This window comes from Podarcis erhardii (assembly GCF_964252035.2).
Source record: "Podarcis erhardii genome assembly, chromosome: 15".
In the NCBI taxonomy this organism is placed as follows: domain Eukaryota; kingdom Metazoa; phylum Chordata; class Lepidosauria; order Squamata; family Lacertidae; genus Podarcis; species Podarcis erhardii.
The window spans coordinates 18,898,546-18,910,743 of NC_138505.1; the positions used below are offsets into that span (position 1 = coordinate 18,898,546).

The following is a 12,198-nucleotide window of genomic DNA, read 5'->3' on the forward strand; positions in this document are numbered from 1 at the left end:
TACCTTGGAAGTCGAACACCTTGCGAGTCGAACGTCTTGGCTCCCGAACGCCGCAAACCCAGAAGTGAGTGTTGTGGTGCCTGCAGCCAATCAGAAGCCACGCCTTAGTTTCTGAACATTTTGGAAGTTGAAAGGACTTTGGGAACGGATTCTGTTCGACTTTTGAGGTACAACTGTATGCACTGCACAGCTGGGGCATAAATTTTCATGGAATTCAACACCGCGCAATATAGCGACAAGTCTGACCGTTTCTTTCTTTTACAGGAGTGGACAAACTCATGAAAAGAGGATGAACCCACCCAGGAAAATTAGAAGTGCTAACTAAATAGAATGCTTGGAGGGAGCTCCGAGTACAAGGTACAGAGGGCAAACAAGGAGGGAAGATGGCGGCCCTCACAGCCTGCCTTGGTTGACAGCATCTGCTAGGCCACTGCTGGACTAGACAGACGTGACTGAGAAGCCTCTCCTTGCATCCTTGTGAAACAAAGGCATTCCTCTGCCTGCACCGGAAAGACAAACCAGAGCAAGACAACGCATCCCACAGCTCAACTAGGGCAGCATTTGACAACCTGGCTCCCACCAGGCATCTTAGACTATGACTCCCATCAGCCCCAGCCAGGCACTATGATGGTCCTACAAGACTTTCTGGGCTAACTAGCCACGATGGCTATGTTCTGGCCTCCACAGTCGGAAGCAGCAATGCTTCTGAATGCCAGTTACTGGAAACAGCAGGAGGGGAAGAGTTGCTTCTGTGCTGGGGTCCTGCCTGTTAGTTTCCCACAAACATGGAGTTGGCCTCTGTGAGAACTGGATGCTATATTATTATTACTAAATTCACCCAAGGACCACAGGGCAGTTTACAATACAAAAATACAAAGCTTAAGAACTAGACTGGATGGGCCCATTGGACTGATCCAGCTGTCTCTTTGTGTTTTTATCTGTTAAGCAAAAGAGTTTTCTGTTGTTGTTGTTTTTTTAAAAAAGTCTATTGTAGCATTAAGAAGAGAGGCAGTCCACTGTGCACCTGCTGATGGGAGAAACAGGTGGGAGCCGTTTACAAAATCTGCAGTAACGCAGGAGCTCAGCACCTGCCTCCGCAGCTGAGGTGCTCATGGCTACACCCCAAACATGCGCGCACACACACACACTCCGTCCTCTGCTTGCCGCCATCTGTAGCCATCAGGCAGGAGTGCTAAACGGCGCTCCCAAGCAGGATTTTCTCTGGCTTAAAGGAAATGAGCATGCCTAGCTGGGTTTGCACAATAGGGTCATCTTCGCCTCCCGTCCATCACTTTGCAACCAGCCGTACCCCCCGTGGAGAACGTGCAACACCAGGCCGGCCCCCCTTGCCACCAACCACAGGGGCAAAGATTTTGTTAGAACAGTAGCAGGCGGGGGGGGGGGGAGGAGAGAGAGAGAGATGGGGAAGAGAAGGAGAAAGTCTGAGGACTCCCAGGCCTCTGCAGATAAGGCAAAAGCAAACTGCTCCCCTATGTCTCTCTCTCTCCAGCACATTCACAAACCACAACAAAGCTATTCCAAAAGGACAGGCCACCTCTTGTCTCTTCCTTAGGATGACACCACATGCTTTTAGGTGTATAAATATCTCCCCATATAAATGTCTCACCTTTTTCTTGCGCCTACAAGTGTGCAGCAAAGCACAACTCTGTTCAAGTATTACTCACAACGTGGGAGCCTTTAGAGAGAAAAGTGTCAATTTTCCATTAGAAACTAAATTAATTAGACCAGAAACTGCTTGCCGGGAGGGTCTGGACTGTTTTCACAGACTAATAACCCACCCTGTAGGATTCCCTCAGTTATATTTTATCTGCATGATCGGAATGAAGTTCAGGAACCAAATTGCTTTTTCTGTGCAACCTGAGCAGGCACAGGCGCCGTTAAGAAAAAGAGGTTGGAATTGGCCAATATATTTGTGGATTGTCCCTGGTTCAAGTGACATGTCTTCTTAAAGCTCTCTCAAAGCTCTTAACCTAGCTCAAGGTAGTCATGTGAACTAGCCAGATGTGTAACTGAGAACCAATCACATTCAGTCCATCGTTTGAAAAACAAGACTTTAGAGGCATCTTGCCCCTGAACTGGCAACTAGACATTCCACTTTAGCGACTGTAACCTTGGTGTAAGGAGGAATTTGTTGCCTAACATATATCCCAGTTTCTAACACTGGCCACATGCCACTGGTGGACAGGCCAAAAGATAAAATTGGGAACAGCCAGAGCAAGAGGCAAGAGCCTCCCCTTTGTACAGAAAGTTACGTACCAGCCTCGCAAAAGGCAGTTTCCCCATACATCCCCAACCCACTCATCTCTCTGTCCTCCGTCCAGTCACATCACAGCTGAAAGATGCATTAAAACCAAAGCAAGAACTGCAGAGACAAGAGTGCATAGCAGGGCTGGTGAGAGGGATAAAGGGGAGGTAAAGGCCACAATTTTATAATTATAGCCAGTTCTAGAAGGGTAGCCTTGCTGCAGCAGGGGGAAAAAAACAGTATTGTGGAACCTAAACGCCCAAGAGATTCAACAGTGCCTCAGCTTTTATGGGGGCATATGTGACTAAGTTAGTTCCAGTGTTTTTCTGCCACAATAAAAATTGTCTGTCTTTTAAAACGGCGCCGCAAGACTCTTGTTTTGCGATTAAAACAGAGAATCGTACAGATTAGCAAGCTGGTGTTGTGGGACCGAAAATTTCCTACTACTTTTGTCTCTCTGCAACAACGCATTGCAAAATTATCAGGCAGGCATGGAAGCTGCAAAGTTTTTAGCTTTGCTTACTAAACGTGAAATAAAATAAACAGGCTAAGCAAGATTGCTCTGGGGGGGGGGGATTGGACATTACAGTTAAAAGTTTTCCAGAAAACACAAATCACAGCAGCCAGCAATAAAAGCTAGTACCTTACATTCAGAAATGTCAAGTCCTGGAATTCCTCCTCCTCCTCCCCTAACGCAGGCAGAATTCCATACTCCCCAACGACCATTATCTCCATTTCCAAGAGGAAAACACAAGAGCAGTTTTTGCCAGTGCAGCAGCAGCGAGGGGGATCAGTTGCCCCCCTCCCCTGCCTCCCGGTCATTTGCAGGCTGATCACCACAACAGGACACACCATCTGCAGCTCTGAGGTCTCCCACACAGAGCCACCCCCCCCCAACCGCCCTCATTCCAACAGGCCGTCCTAGCAAATGAAAACACTTGACTGAGGGGCTGCCGGCAACCACCTCATTATCTCCAGATCAAAAACCCCACACAAAACCCTTAAAATGGAAGGCCTGAAATGTGGCATGGCAGGCTCCCTGCTAGACAACAGAGACTGCATTCACACCGATATCATCACCCTAAAATGCCTGCCACAGAAACCAGTGCAGCAAAACAGCACATCTGCAAACCAAAGGGCCATTTCTCCCACAATAGGTAGTTGCCTCACTTCATGACTGAAGGGGACCAGCTCACATGATGGAACGTTCTTTCCTGCAATAAAATGAAAATTCCAACACTCTGGGGGTTTTTTGTTTTTGTTCTTTTTTAAAAACAAAACATTGACCACAGGAAACTAGCAGATCAAGAAGAAAGGTTATTGCTTAGCTTTCTCCCTGACAACCTTCATGCGGGATTTAAAAAACAAACTTGGGGAGGGAGGCATTCCATCAGGTGAGGCCTTAGCTTAGCGGTACATCCAAGACAAAAGTCAGCCACCTCAATGAAAACCAGGCCAAAGAGGCTGCTATTTCCTCATAAATTACAGTGTCACACATAAATGCACTGTGGCGCTCAGATCCTACATTTGGGCTTCCTACAAAGCAGTGTTAGAAACTCAGGTATATAAGCTAGGTGCCAAATGACTCCTTAAAACCAGGGTTACAACTGCCAAAACAGAATGTCTAGTTGCCATTTTGGGGCCAGATGGCTCGAAAGGTCATATTTTTCGATACGGCTTTTTGGTTCCTGAAATTCATTCTGATTGTGAAGATAAAATACCAGAGACAGAATTCTACAGGATGTGTTGTTGCTGTGTGAAAACAGGCAAGATCTAAGACACGCATCTCCAGAAGGTGGAGATGTTAGGAGCCATCCTGACACCTCGGCATCTTCACTTGGTCGCAAGTGGCAGATAGCCAGGTGCAAAATGCACCTGCCAAATTTTGAACACTGCCCCCAAAGACATCTGGCAGGCCACTGTGAGAACAGGATGCTGGACTCGGTGGGCCGCTGGCTTGAGCCAACACCCAGACTTCTTTTAGACACTCTTATGGCAACACTTACCAATAAAGCAGCACAGAGTATTCTAGAGAGCAAATATAAACAGCCTGTAGCCTCCTAAGTTGCCGGAGTAAGAGTGGCTGGCCCAGAAGGCATATGATGAGCCTGCTGGATCATGCCAATGGCCCTTCTAGTCAAAAATCCTCTTCTCAGAATGGACAACCAGATGCCGCAATGGGAAGCCCACACACAGGTCCCAAGAACACTCTTTCCTGCTGCAATTCCCACCAACTGGTATTCAGAAGTATAGTGATCACGGCTAGTAGCCATCGATAGCCTTCTCCTTCATGAATCTGTCCAATACTCTTAAAGCTATCCAAGTTGGTGGCCATCATTGCTTCCCAGGGGAGGGAGTTCCATAGTTTTAACTATGCGCTGCATGAAAAAGTAATTCTTCTGTCCTGACGTTCACCTCCAACATTTAGCTTCATTCAACGTCCACGAATACTAGTGTTACAAGAGGGAGTGAAAAACTTCTCAATACAGTGGTACCTCGGGTTACATACGCTTCAGGTTACATACGCTTCAGGTTACAGACTCCGCTAACCCAGAAATAGTGCTTCAGGTTAAGAACTTTGCTTCAGGATGAGAACAGAAATTGTGCTCCAGCGGCACAGCAGCGGCAGGAGGCCCCATTAGCTAAAGTGGTGCTTCAGGTTAAGAACAGTTTCAGGTTAAGTACGGACCTCCAGAATGAATTAAGTACATAACCCAAGGTACCACTGTATTCATTTTCTCCGTGCCATGCAAATTATATAAATTTCTATCATGTCGCCTTTTACCTGCCTTTCCCCCTAAACTATAATGTCCCAAACGCTGCAAGCTTTCTTCACAGGGGAGTAGCGCTCCATCCTCTTAGGAATTTTGTTCACACTTTTCTGCACTGTTTCCAACTCAACCGTCTCCTTACTGAGGGGAGAAGTTGCTACCGCTTCCCATGGCAGTAAGATTGGGGTTGGCAGGGGCACCAGCAGGGCTGGCAGTGCCCCTGCACCACCCCGACCCTTGACCTCACCTCCCCCCCGCCTCTTCCCAGTACACAGCAGCAGCGACACTCCTTCTCCAAGGCTGCTCCCTCCAATTCTTGCTGAAACTATTAACTCCCATGGTGCCTTTGCCTGCGCTGGCAGGGGCTGGTGGTACTTGGAGTGCAACGACATGTGGAGGGGAGTCATGCTGCCTACTCCTATAGCAGGGTGCTACAAAGCACTGAAATGCCAGCTGCCTTGGGATTGGGCCTTTATCATGACGGGGCTTCAGTTTCGCCTCTGCAGCCCAGCTCTCTAAGAGACCACAGTCATTATTTCAGGCATGTCCAACAGGTAGATCATGATCTACTGGTGGATCACTGGATCTCTGTGGTAGATCACTGGCTCCCCTCAAAGCAGCTCAACAAGACTGGCTCCCTAAAAAAAGCTCAACATGTTTGACCCAAACCCCTCAAAAGGGGGTAGATCACTGCCAGTCTTTAACTCTGAGTAGATCACAGTCTCTTAGGAGTTGGCCACCCCGATCTAGATAGAGCAATACAGTACACCTGCAGTACACCTGGTAGCAGTACACCTGCCTTGCATGCAGAAGGTCTAAGGCTCAATCCCCAACAGGGTGAATTCATGTAGCATTCAGAATTCCAAGATTCTACATCAGCAGCATGTAGAATAATCAATCAATGTTCCATCCCCTATAAGCAAGAAGAACCCCTGCCCCCGCTTTGCGCTTCCAGGGCTGGGAAACAGGGATTTCAGGCGAAGTGGAGACCCCACATCTCTCCCTGCTTGAAGACACCACTCCAGACAGCAGGGGGCAGAGAAGCTGCAGCTCCCCCAATCGCCACCTAAATTAAAAAATCCAGATGGGTTTCAAGCAAGTCTTCTGCCTGAAGCTAAGTCACGGCTTAATTAAAAAACTCAAGAGAGCAGGATCCTGCACACTGACACACATCCTCAATGCAGGCACAGGTGCCAAGTCAGGCGAGAGCAGGATCAGCCCCAGAGCCAAATAAAAGAGTCCCAGCGCAATCAGCCAGGGCTCCTTGATTAAGCAGTTCTCCCTGTGCACCTTCTCAGCAATTACTATGTTCACGCCTGAAGGGGGGACCAAATAAAAAGCTCCAATGTGCACTCGGGAGAGCATTTTCCCATCGCAGAGAGAGCCAAGGCTGATCTTTGAATACAGAGAACAAAAAACCCAGAAGGGCAACAAGATGCAACCCAGGTGTGAGGATCCATTAGCAATTCAATATTTATCCAGGAGGAAAAAGGAAGAAGATACGTAAACGCAAGTGATTTATGGTTCCATTCGCACGTAACACCAAGCCAAACCATGGCTTTGGGCAAACCCACAAGCTCCCGGAAAGGAGATCACAAACTTTGCTCATCCTCGGTTCCTGCTGCGTTGCTGCAAGCTAAGCCATGGTTTAGCCTGTTATCCATAGCTGGGCTCATAGATTGTCTTCTCCAAGAAGAAACCTTGCAGCAGGATATGAAAAGGAGATGGCAATCTCCTCCCTGGGAAGTTGCAGCGCCAGGGGTCACGAGTGCACTCAGGTCCTGCTTGTGGGCTTCCCATCTGCTTGGCCACTGGGAGAACAGAATGCTAGCCTAGATAGGCCTTTGGTGTGATCCAACAGCTAGGCTAGGATATTCTTTAAAAACACTCTACAGCAATAAGAGAAATGTAAGGGGTGGAAAAACGAGACAGTTGTCCAGTTGTAAGAGCGCCATGCAGGAAATGCATACTAACGGGCCATTTTCCTATTGCACACCATTCCCAGATGAAGCAAAAAGTGACCACAGCAGGAGAGCGCCATTTTTATTTTGGCTCCATATTCAGTAAAGACACACACCTTGTCCTGGCTTGTGCGACAGAGCATCCAAGAAAGTCTAGGTTTCCCCTTGGACGTGTAAAAGGGTTTCTGCCTTATCCAGGGCGGGGAGGTTCTGGAATCCTTGGTAGGTTCACATTCACACTATATATTTAAAGCACAATGATACCAAAGAAGAGCAGTTATATGTTTGCCATGTATGTGATATGGGATCATAACTACATAACCTCCTCATTCGCAGAGTAGCTGCTGGAATGGGACTGCTGAAAACAGTGTATGGCTGGAGAAACTGGCCTGCTAACAGGAGGAGAATCTGTGCACTCAGCTTTGTTTAGACATCAAACCATACAAGACAGCCCTTGGACTCCCCATCCCTTACTCAACAAGGTGGAAATGGAGCAATGAAAGATGAAGGGACATTGTTTATGTATGGTCCATAGTGTGCATCGATGGTTCCAATAATGGGAGGGGGAGGATATGAATCTGTATATCTCTGAAGAAGCTTAATGAAGTTGTAGCCCGTGAGAAATATGTGCTACCATCACTAGAGGGCTTTCTCCCAAAAGTGACAGGAACCAAAGTATTTACTAAATTGGATGCCTCAAGCAGTTTCTGGCAAGCACCAAATACCAGAGTTATACACCGACGCCATCTATCACACTCTTCAATGCTTGCCATTTGGAATTGCAACAGCTTCTGAGATTTTTCAAAGGAAGATGACAGAACTTGTCCAAGGCATAAAAGGAGGTCTTCATGGATGACATCAATCAGGTACAGTATTGGAAGACAGATTGGGGACACAGGGGACAGTCTTGACTTAGATCCATGAATCTGGACTCAAGGTAGACAAGGAGAAATGCGTTTTTCACAGAGGCAAAGTTCTTGCAACAATTAAGACATGCCAGGTGAAGATAAATGCTATCAGAGGCTCAAAAGCAGAACTACCACACTGTTTTGGAAATGTGAATTATCTTGCTTGATATGTGCAAGACGACCCCATAGAGCACACCCTCTAAACCTATTACTGAAATCCATCACGTCTTCGTTTGGGAGATCAGATTAGCGGGCTGCCTTTACAAAGATAAAGGACACGATCTCCACTGCCCCACGTTTGCAGTTCTATGATGCCAACATACACAGCACTTGTGCAAACAACCGCAAGCTAGGTAGAATACACGATTCAGAATGGATGCTAGCAACATTCTACTCCAGAACGCTTTTCACAGCAGAGAAACATTACAAAAAAACAAAAAACAAAAAAAGCCTGAAGTGCCTAGCTAGTATTTTAACACTAAAACCCTTTTGCAGATGCTCGTTCCAGGCTCCTCACAGACCATAAACCCTTGGTGACCTTGATTAAAAGGAAAATAATTAGACCATGACGACACCAATGTCTTCTCGCAAGAATGATAAGATTCAACCCAGTAGCTGAATACATCACAGAAAGAAAAGTTGGCCATACCACTGCCAACACCTGCCAAAAAAAACCCCCTCAAAACACAAGCAGAGAGTTACAAATCAGAGAAGACTGCTAAGGTACTACATTCTTCCAGAACCTAGCAGCATCTAAATGCAGGTTTCAGTGAATCCAAACAGCTACTTATGGAAATCCACAACCTTTTAATATATTTCAGATCAGGACGGCCTAAATATCCTGGTAATGCTTTCAGAGATGACTGTTAAGTACTTTGTTGAGAATGGGCCACTAAGTGAATTGGAAAGTCTAATAAGCGAATAAAGTCTAATAATGTTGTCTATGAGGAAAGAAAAGGGCTGGAGCTGGGCAGGACATGAGAAATAATAAAATCTTATCCTGTGGCTATTACAGAATAAACAGATCGACATCATGAAAGGAACCTTTTGTCTCTACACCCTGATTTTAGATAGACCTTGGAAAAGGTCCACAGCTGATCTAGGTGAACTGGATATATTTACCATATATTTTGCCATATTACCGCCCACCCTCGCTACCTTCAAGGAAATGGAAAAGCAGAGAGAATTGGCATATGAGGACAGCAAACCTTAACATGACCCAAACTTTGCCCTTTTTAGCTACAGAACTTGGGTTTTGGATACGCCACTGGATTTGGCTCAGATATATTGCAAACGGGAAGACAAATCGGAACACCCATTCCAACCTTGGGAAAAGTTGCTTCTTCAGTTTTCCAAGCTAACAGAAGTTACAACTGTGTTTTTAGGGCTGGTTCAACTTGGCACAAGAACTATATTTAGAGTTTATATCAAACTCAGTGAACAGGCCAATGCTAGGCTCCAGCTTCTATGCAAGGAGCATGGAGCACCCACGTGTTGACATTGAATGTGGAATACAAAAACTTGTTTTTCTCTATCCCCGAGAATGCAATTGGCCAAATGCAAGCTCACCTTTTCTGAGACACTACCAAAGCCATCTTGCAAGGCTCCCAGCAATGATACTTTGCAGACAATCACTCTCTTGGGTCAAGTTATTTAGAAATGTTTAAGATTTAGTGATGAATGACTAACCTCAATGACCTGATGTTTCAACAATGCTGACTTATTTCATTATTGTTCCTTTAAAACAAAGAGATCAAGATATGTGGATAGTGCCATTATTTAGTCTGGTCACTAGGTGGCCCTGGACTTAGTAGTATCTGGCTGCAGTCAAGAGTTTCTCTGTCTTGGTCTAAAGGGAGACAAAGTTTTCATCAAGCATCCTGCCTGGAATGGCCTCCAAGGCTCCCATGTTTATATATGCAAAAAGAGGAAGTACCTCATGACCCACTGCTTATCTTTGGAACTCATTGCCACAGGATGTTGCCACAAATGGCTATTTAAAGGAGTCTTGATAAATATACTGGGGGTGGGGGTGGCAGTAAGAAAACTGCCTCAACTAGCTACAATAGCAAAACAACTGGCATGGAGATCACCTTCTCGTCCTGTTTGTGAAACTCCTGGAAGGCCAGCAAAACTGCAAACAAGCTGCCGTGCTAAACAGGCCCACCCCCAAGTAGCTTTGGAAAAGGTGTTGGAACAGCCCATAATTCCCCTACCTTCCCTTCTGGGTATTTATGCCTGTTTGGAGGAACGGAAGATGCCCCTGGCGAGGGCGTAGCATCTTTCCATCCAACAGAAGGTGGAAATTCCTCCATTTTGGGGGGTCTTTCTTGCAGCTACCCAATTTTCTCATACACAGACACACACACACGTGCGAAGCTTTTCGGGGTCTAAATAAAACAGGCGTTCCACCGTGGCTACAGTCTCCCAAGTCGATCTGTGCGCTCTATCCGGGTTCCCAGCCAGGCACACCTTTGGCTTCGGAGGCCACCGCCGCTCCAACGGCCACGGCCAGGCAACAAGCCAAAGAAGCCGCCTTGCATTCCCATGACGCCTTAGGAGGCAGGCACAGAAACAAGCCGGACTTGCGCTTCAACTGCCCAGCCGATCACTCCGCCGGCTCTCTGGCGTTTGGCTCAGTTACTGTTCCAGCTACCTGGCCAAACAGGGCCCGTTTGCACAAGCGATTTGCACCAAACACCCCTCCTTAGGCACAATGCTCTACACGAAACCATTCCAAACGTGGCCCTGGCGGAGCAACCGCGGGCTCCCAACGTCCGTTTCCCCACGCCCATGTGTGTTTAAGACTCTTATCATTCAGATTAAAAAAACGGGGGGGGGGGAATACAGGAAAATCAACAGCTCCCAGCTGTTTGGAAGCCCTGCAAATTTTCACCTGACCAGCCCACGCAGGGGAGCAAACCCGCCCCCGCTCCCCGGGCGCGCCACTTCCTCCAGTTTTAAAGATACGTGCTGGATGCAATTTAGTAGAGATTGGGGCGGGAGTGGGGGGGGAGAGAAGTGGGGGAAATGCCAAATCAATCTGCAACCACCATCCACGCCTATTTCGCACCCGCCCACCCCCCTCCAGCGCTGTACGAGACCCGTTTCCCTCCCCCACCCGCTCCTCCCCATTGCAAAGATTTCCCAGGCTTCCCACCACCACCCCACACCCCCTTTGCAAAGCGATCGATGCCCCCGTTTCCCCTGGACAGGTTACCCAGGCAAATCCCAGGCTCTACAGAGGCCCATCGGAGCAGGAGGATTCAGCAGTCGTACCAGACGCCCTCCCCAGCACCCCCTCCAAGTGCCCCCTCCTCTCAAACAAGCTCCTCTCAAGTCCCCTCCCGCACATCCACAGCTGAAAGCGGGGGGGGCGGGGGAGAGCGCAGACACGGAACGGCCCCTTCCTTTGCCATCCTTGCAAAACTCTGATTTCGAGGGGGTGGGGGTAGAGGAAACAAAAGGAAGACCCAGCCGATCCGAATTACCATTGCATCCAGCAAGCAGCGGCCCCGATCCTGCTGCTCTCCGGCTTGCGTATGACAAAGGCGGACGTAGCAGCTTCCTTTCCTTCCCTGCTTCGGCGGCTTTTGTTCGTTCCCGGCCCTTTCTCTCCAGCCACCCAAACTGCCTGCAAAATTCCAATTTTCTCTCTCTCTCTCGGGCGTCTCCTTCCGTTTTCCATGCAATTACAAAAAAGGAAGAGGGGGAGGAAATCCAATTCGAAAATGTGTAAGATAGAAAGGGGAGAGGGGAGCACAAGGATTCAACAAGCCTGCGGTCCCTCGCCTTGGGAAAAGGCGAGAAGTCGTTGCAAACAGCCGCACCGCCCACACTGGCAGCTCCGGATCCACTCCTCTCCGGCGTCTCCCGGCGTGTGAACAGGAGAGGATTCGAACCTGTGGACGCTCCGCGGCTGTTCCCAGGCCCGCGCGCGCCTCCCTCCGGCGCTTCCATTGTCTCCGCCGCGAAGTTCCCAGTGCCTCCACTCTCCCTCCCGCCCCAATTAGTTTTATGGTTTACTGTTAAAGGGAAAGGAAGACAGAAAGCAGGGTGGGCGGGGGCGAAACTTCGCCTTCTCCAGACTTTTGACCCTTTCCAAACGCTTTTAAAATAAAAATAAAAGAGAGAGAGAGATGTCTAGGAAATAAACTGGAGACGACCGAGGCAGGAGCCAAACTTAAAAAGCACCCAGGGAATTGCTCCTATACCCTGTTTAATTTTACATAGGGCAGCTCCACATATATATATTCCTTTAGTACAGAGGGGCTGTTGGATCCAAGTCTGGC

At 48.0% G+C, this 12,198-nt stretch overlaps 1 protein-coding gene across 3 annotated transcripts in view; it reads right to left on the reverse strand.

The window, feature by feature from the left end:
* Positions 1 to 11,836, reverse strand: part of VANGL2 (VANGL planar cell polarity protein 2) — a 41,508-nt gene extending 29,672 nt beyond the window's left edge. For 2 of the 3 annotated variants that reach the window (XM_081841941.1, XM_081841938.1), the window contains exon 1: positions 11,398 to 11,836. The gene's annotated coding sequence lies outside the window, so the exon portion shown is untranslated. Of the gene's footprint in view, positions 1 to 2,914; positions 3,046 to 11,397 lie in introns of those variants that run through there. The other variant, XM_081841939.1, reaches the window with a different exon arrangement.
* Positions 11,837 to 12,198: the final 362 nt, after the last annotated feature.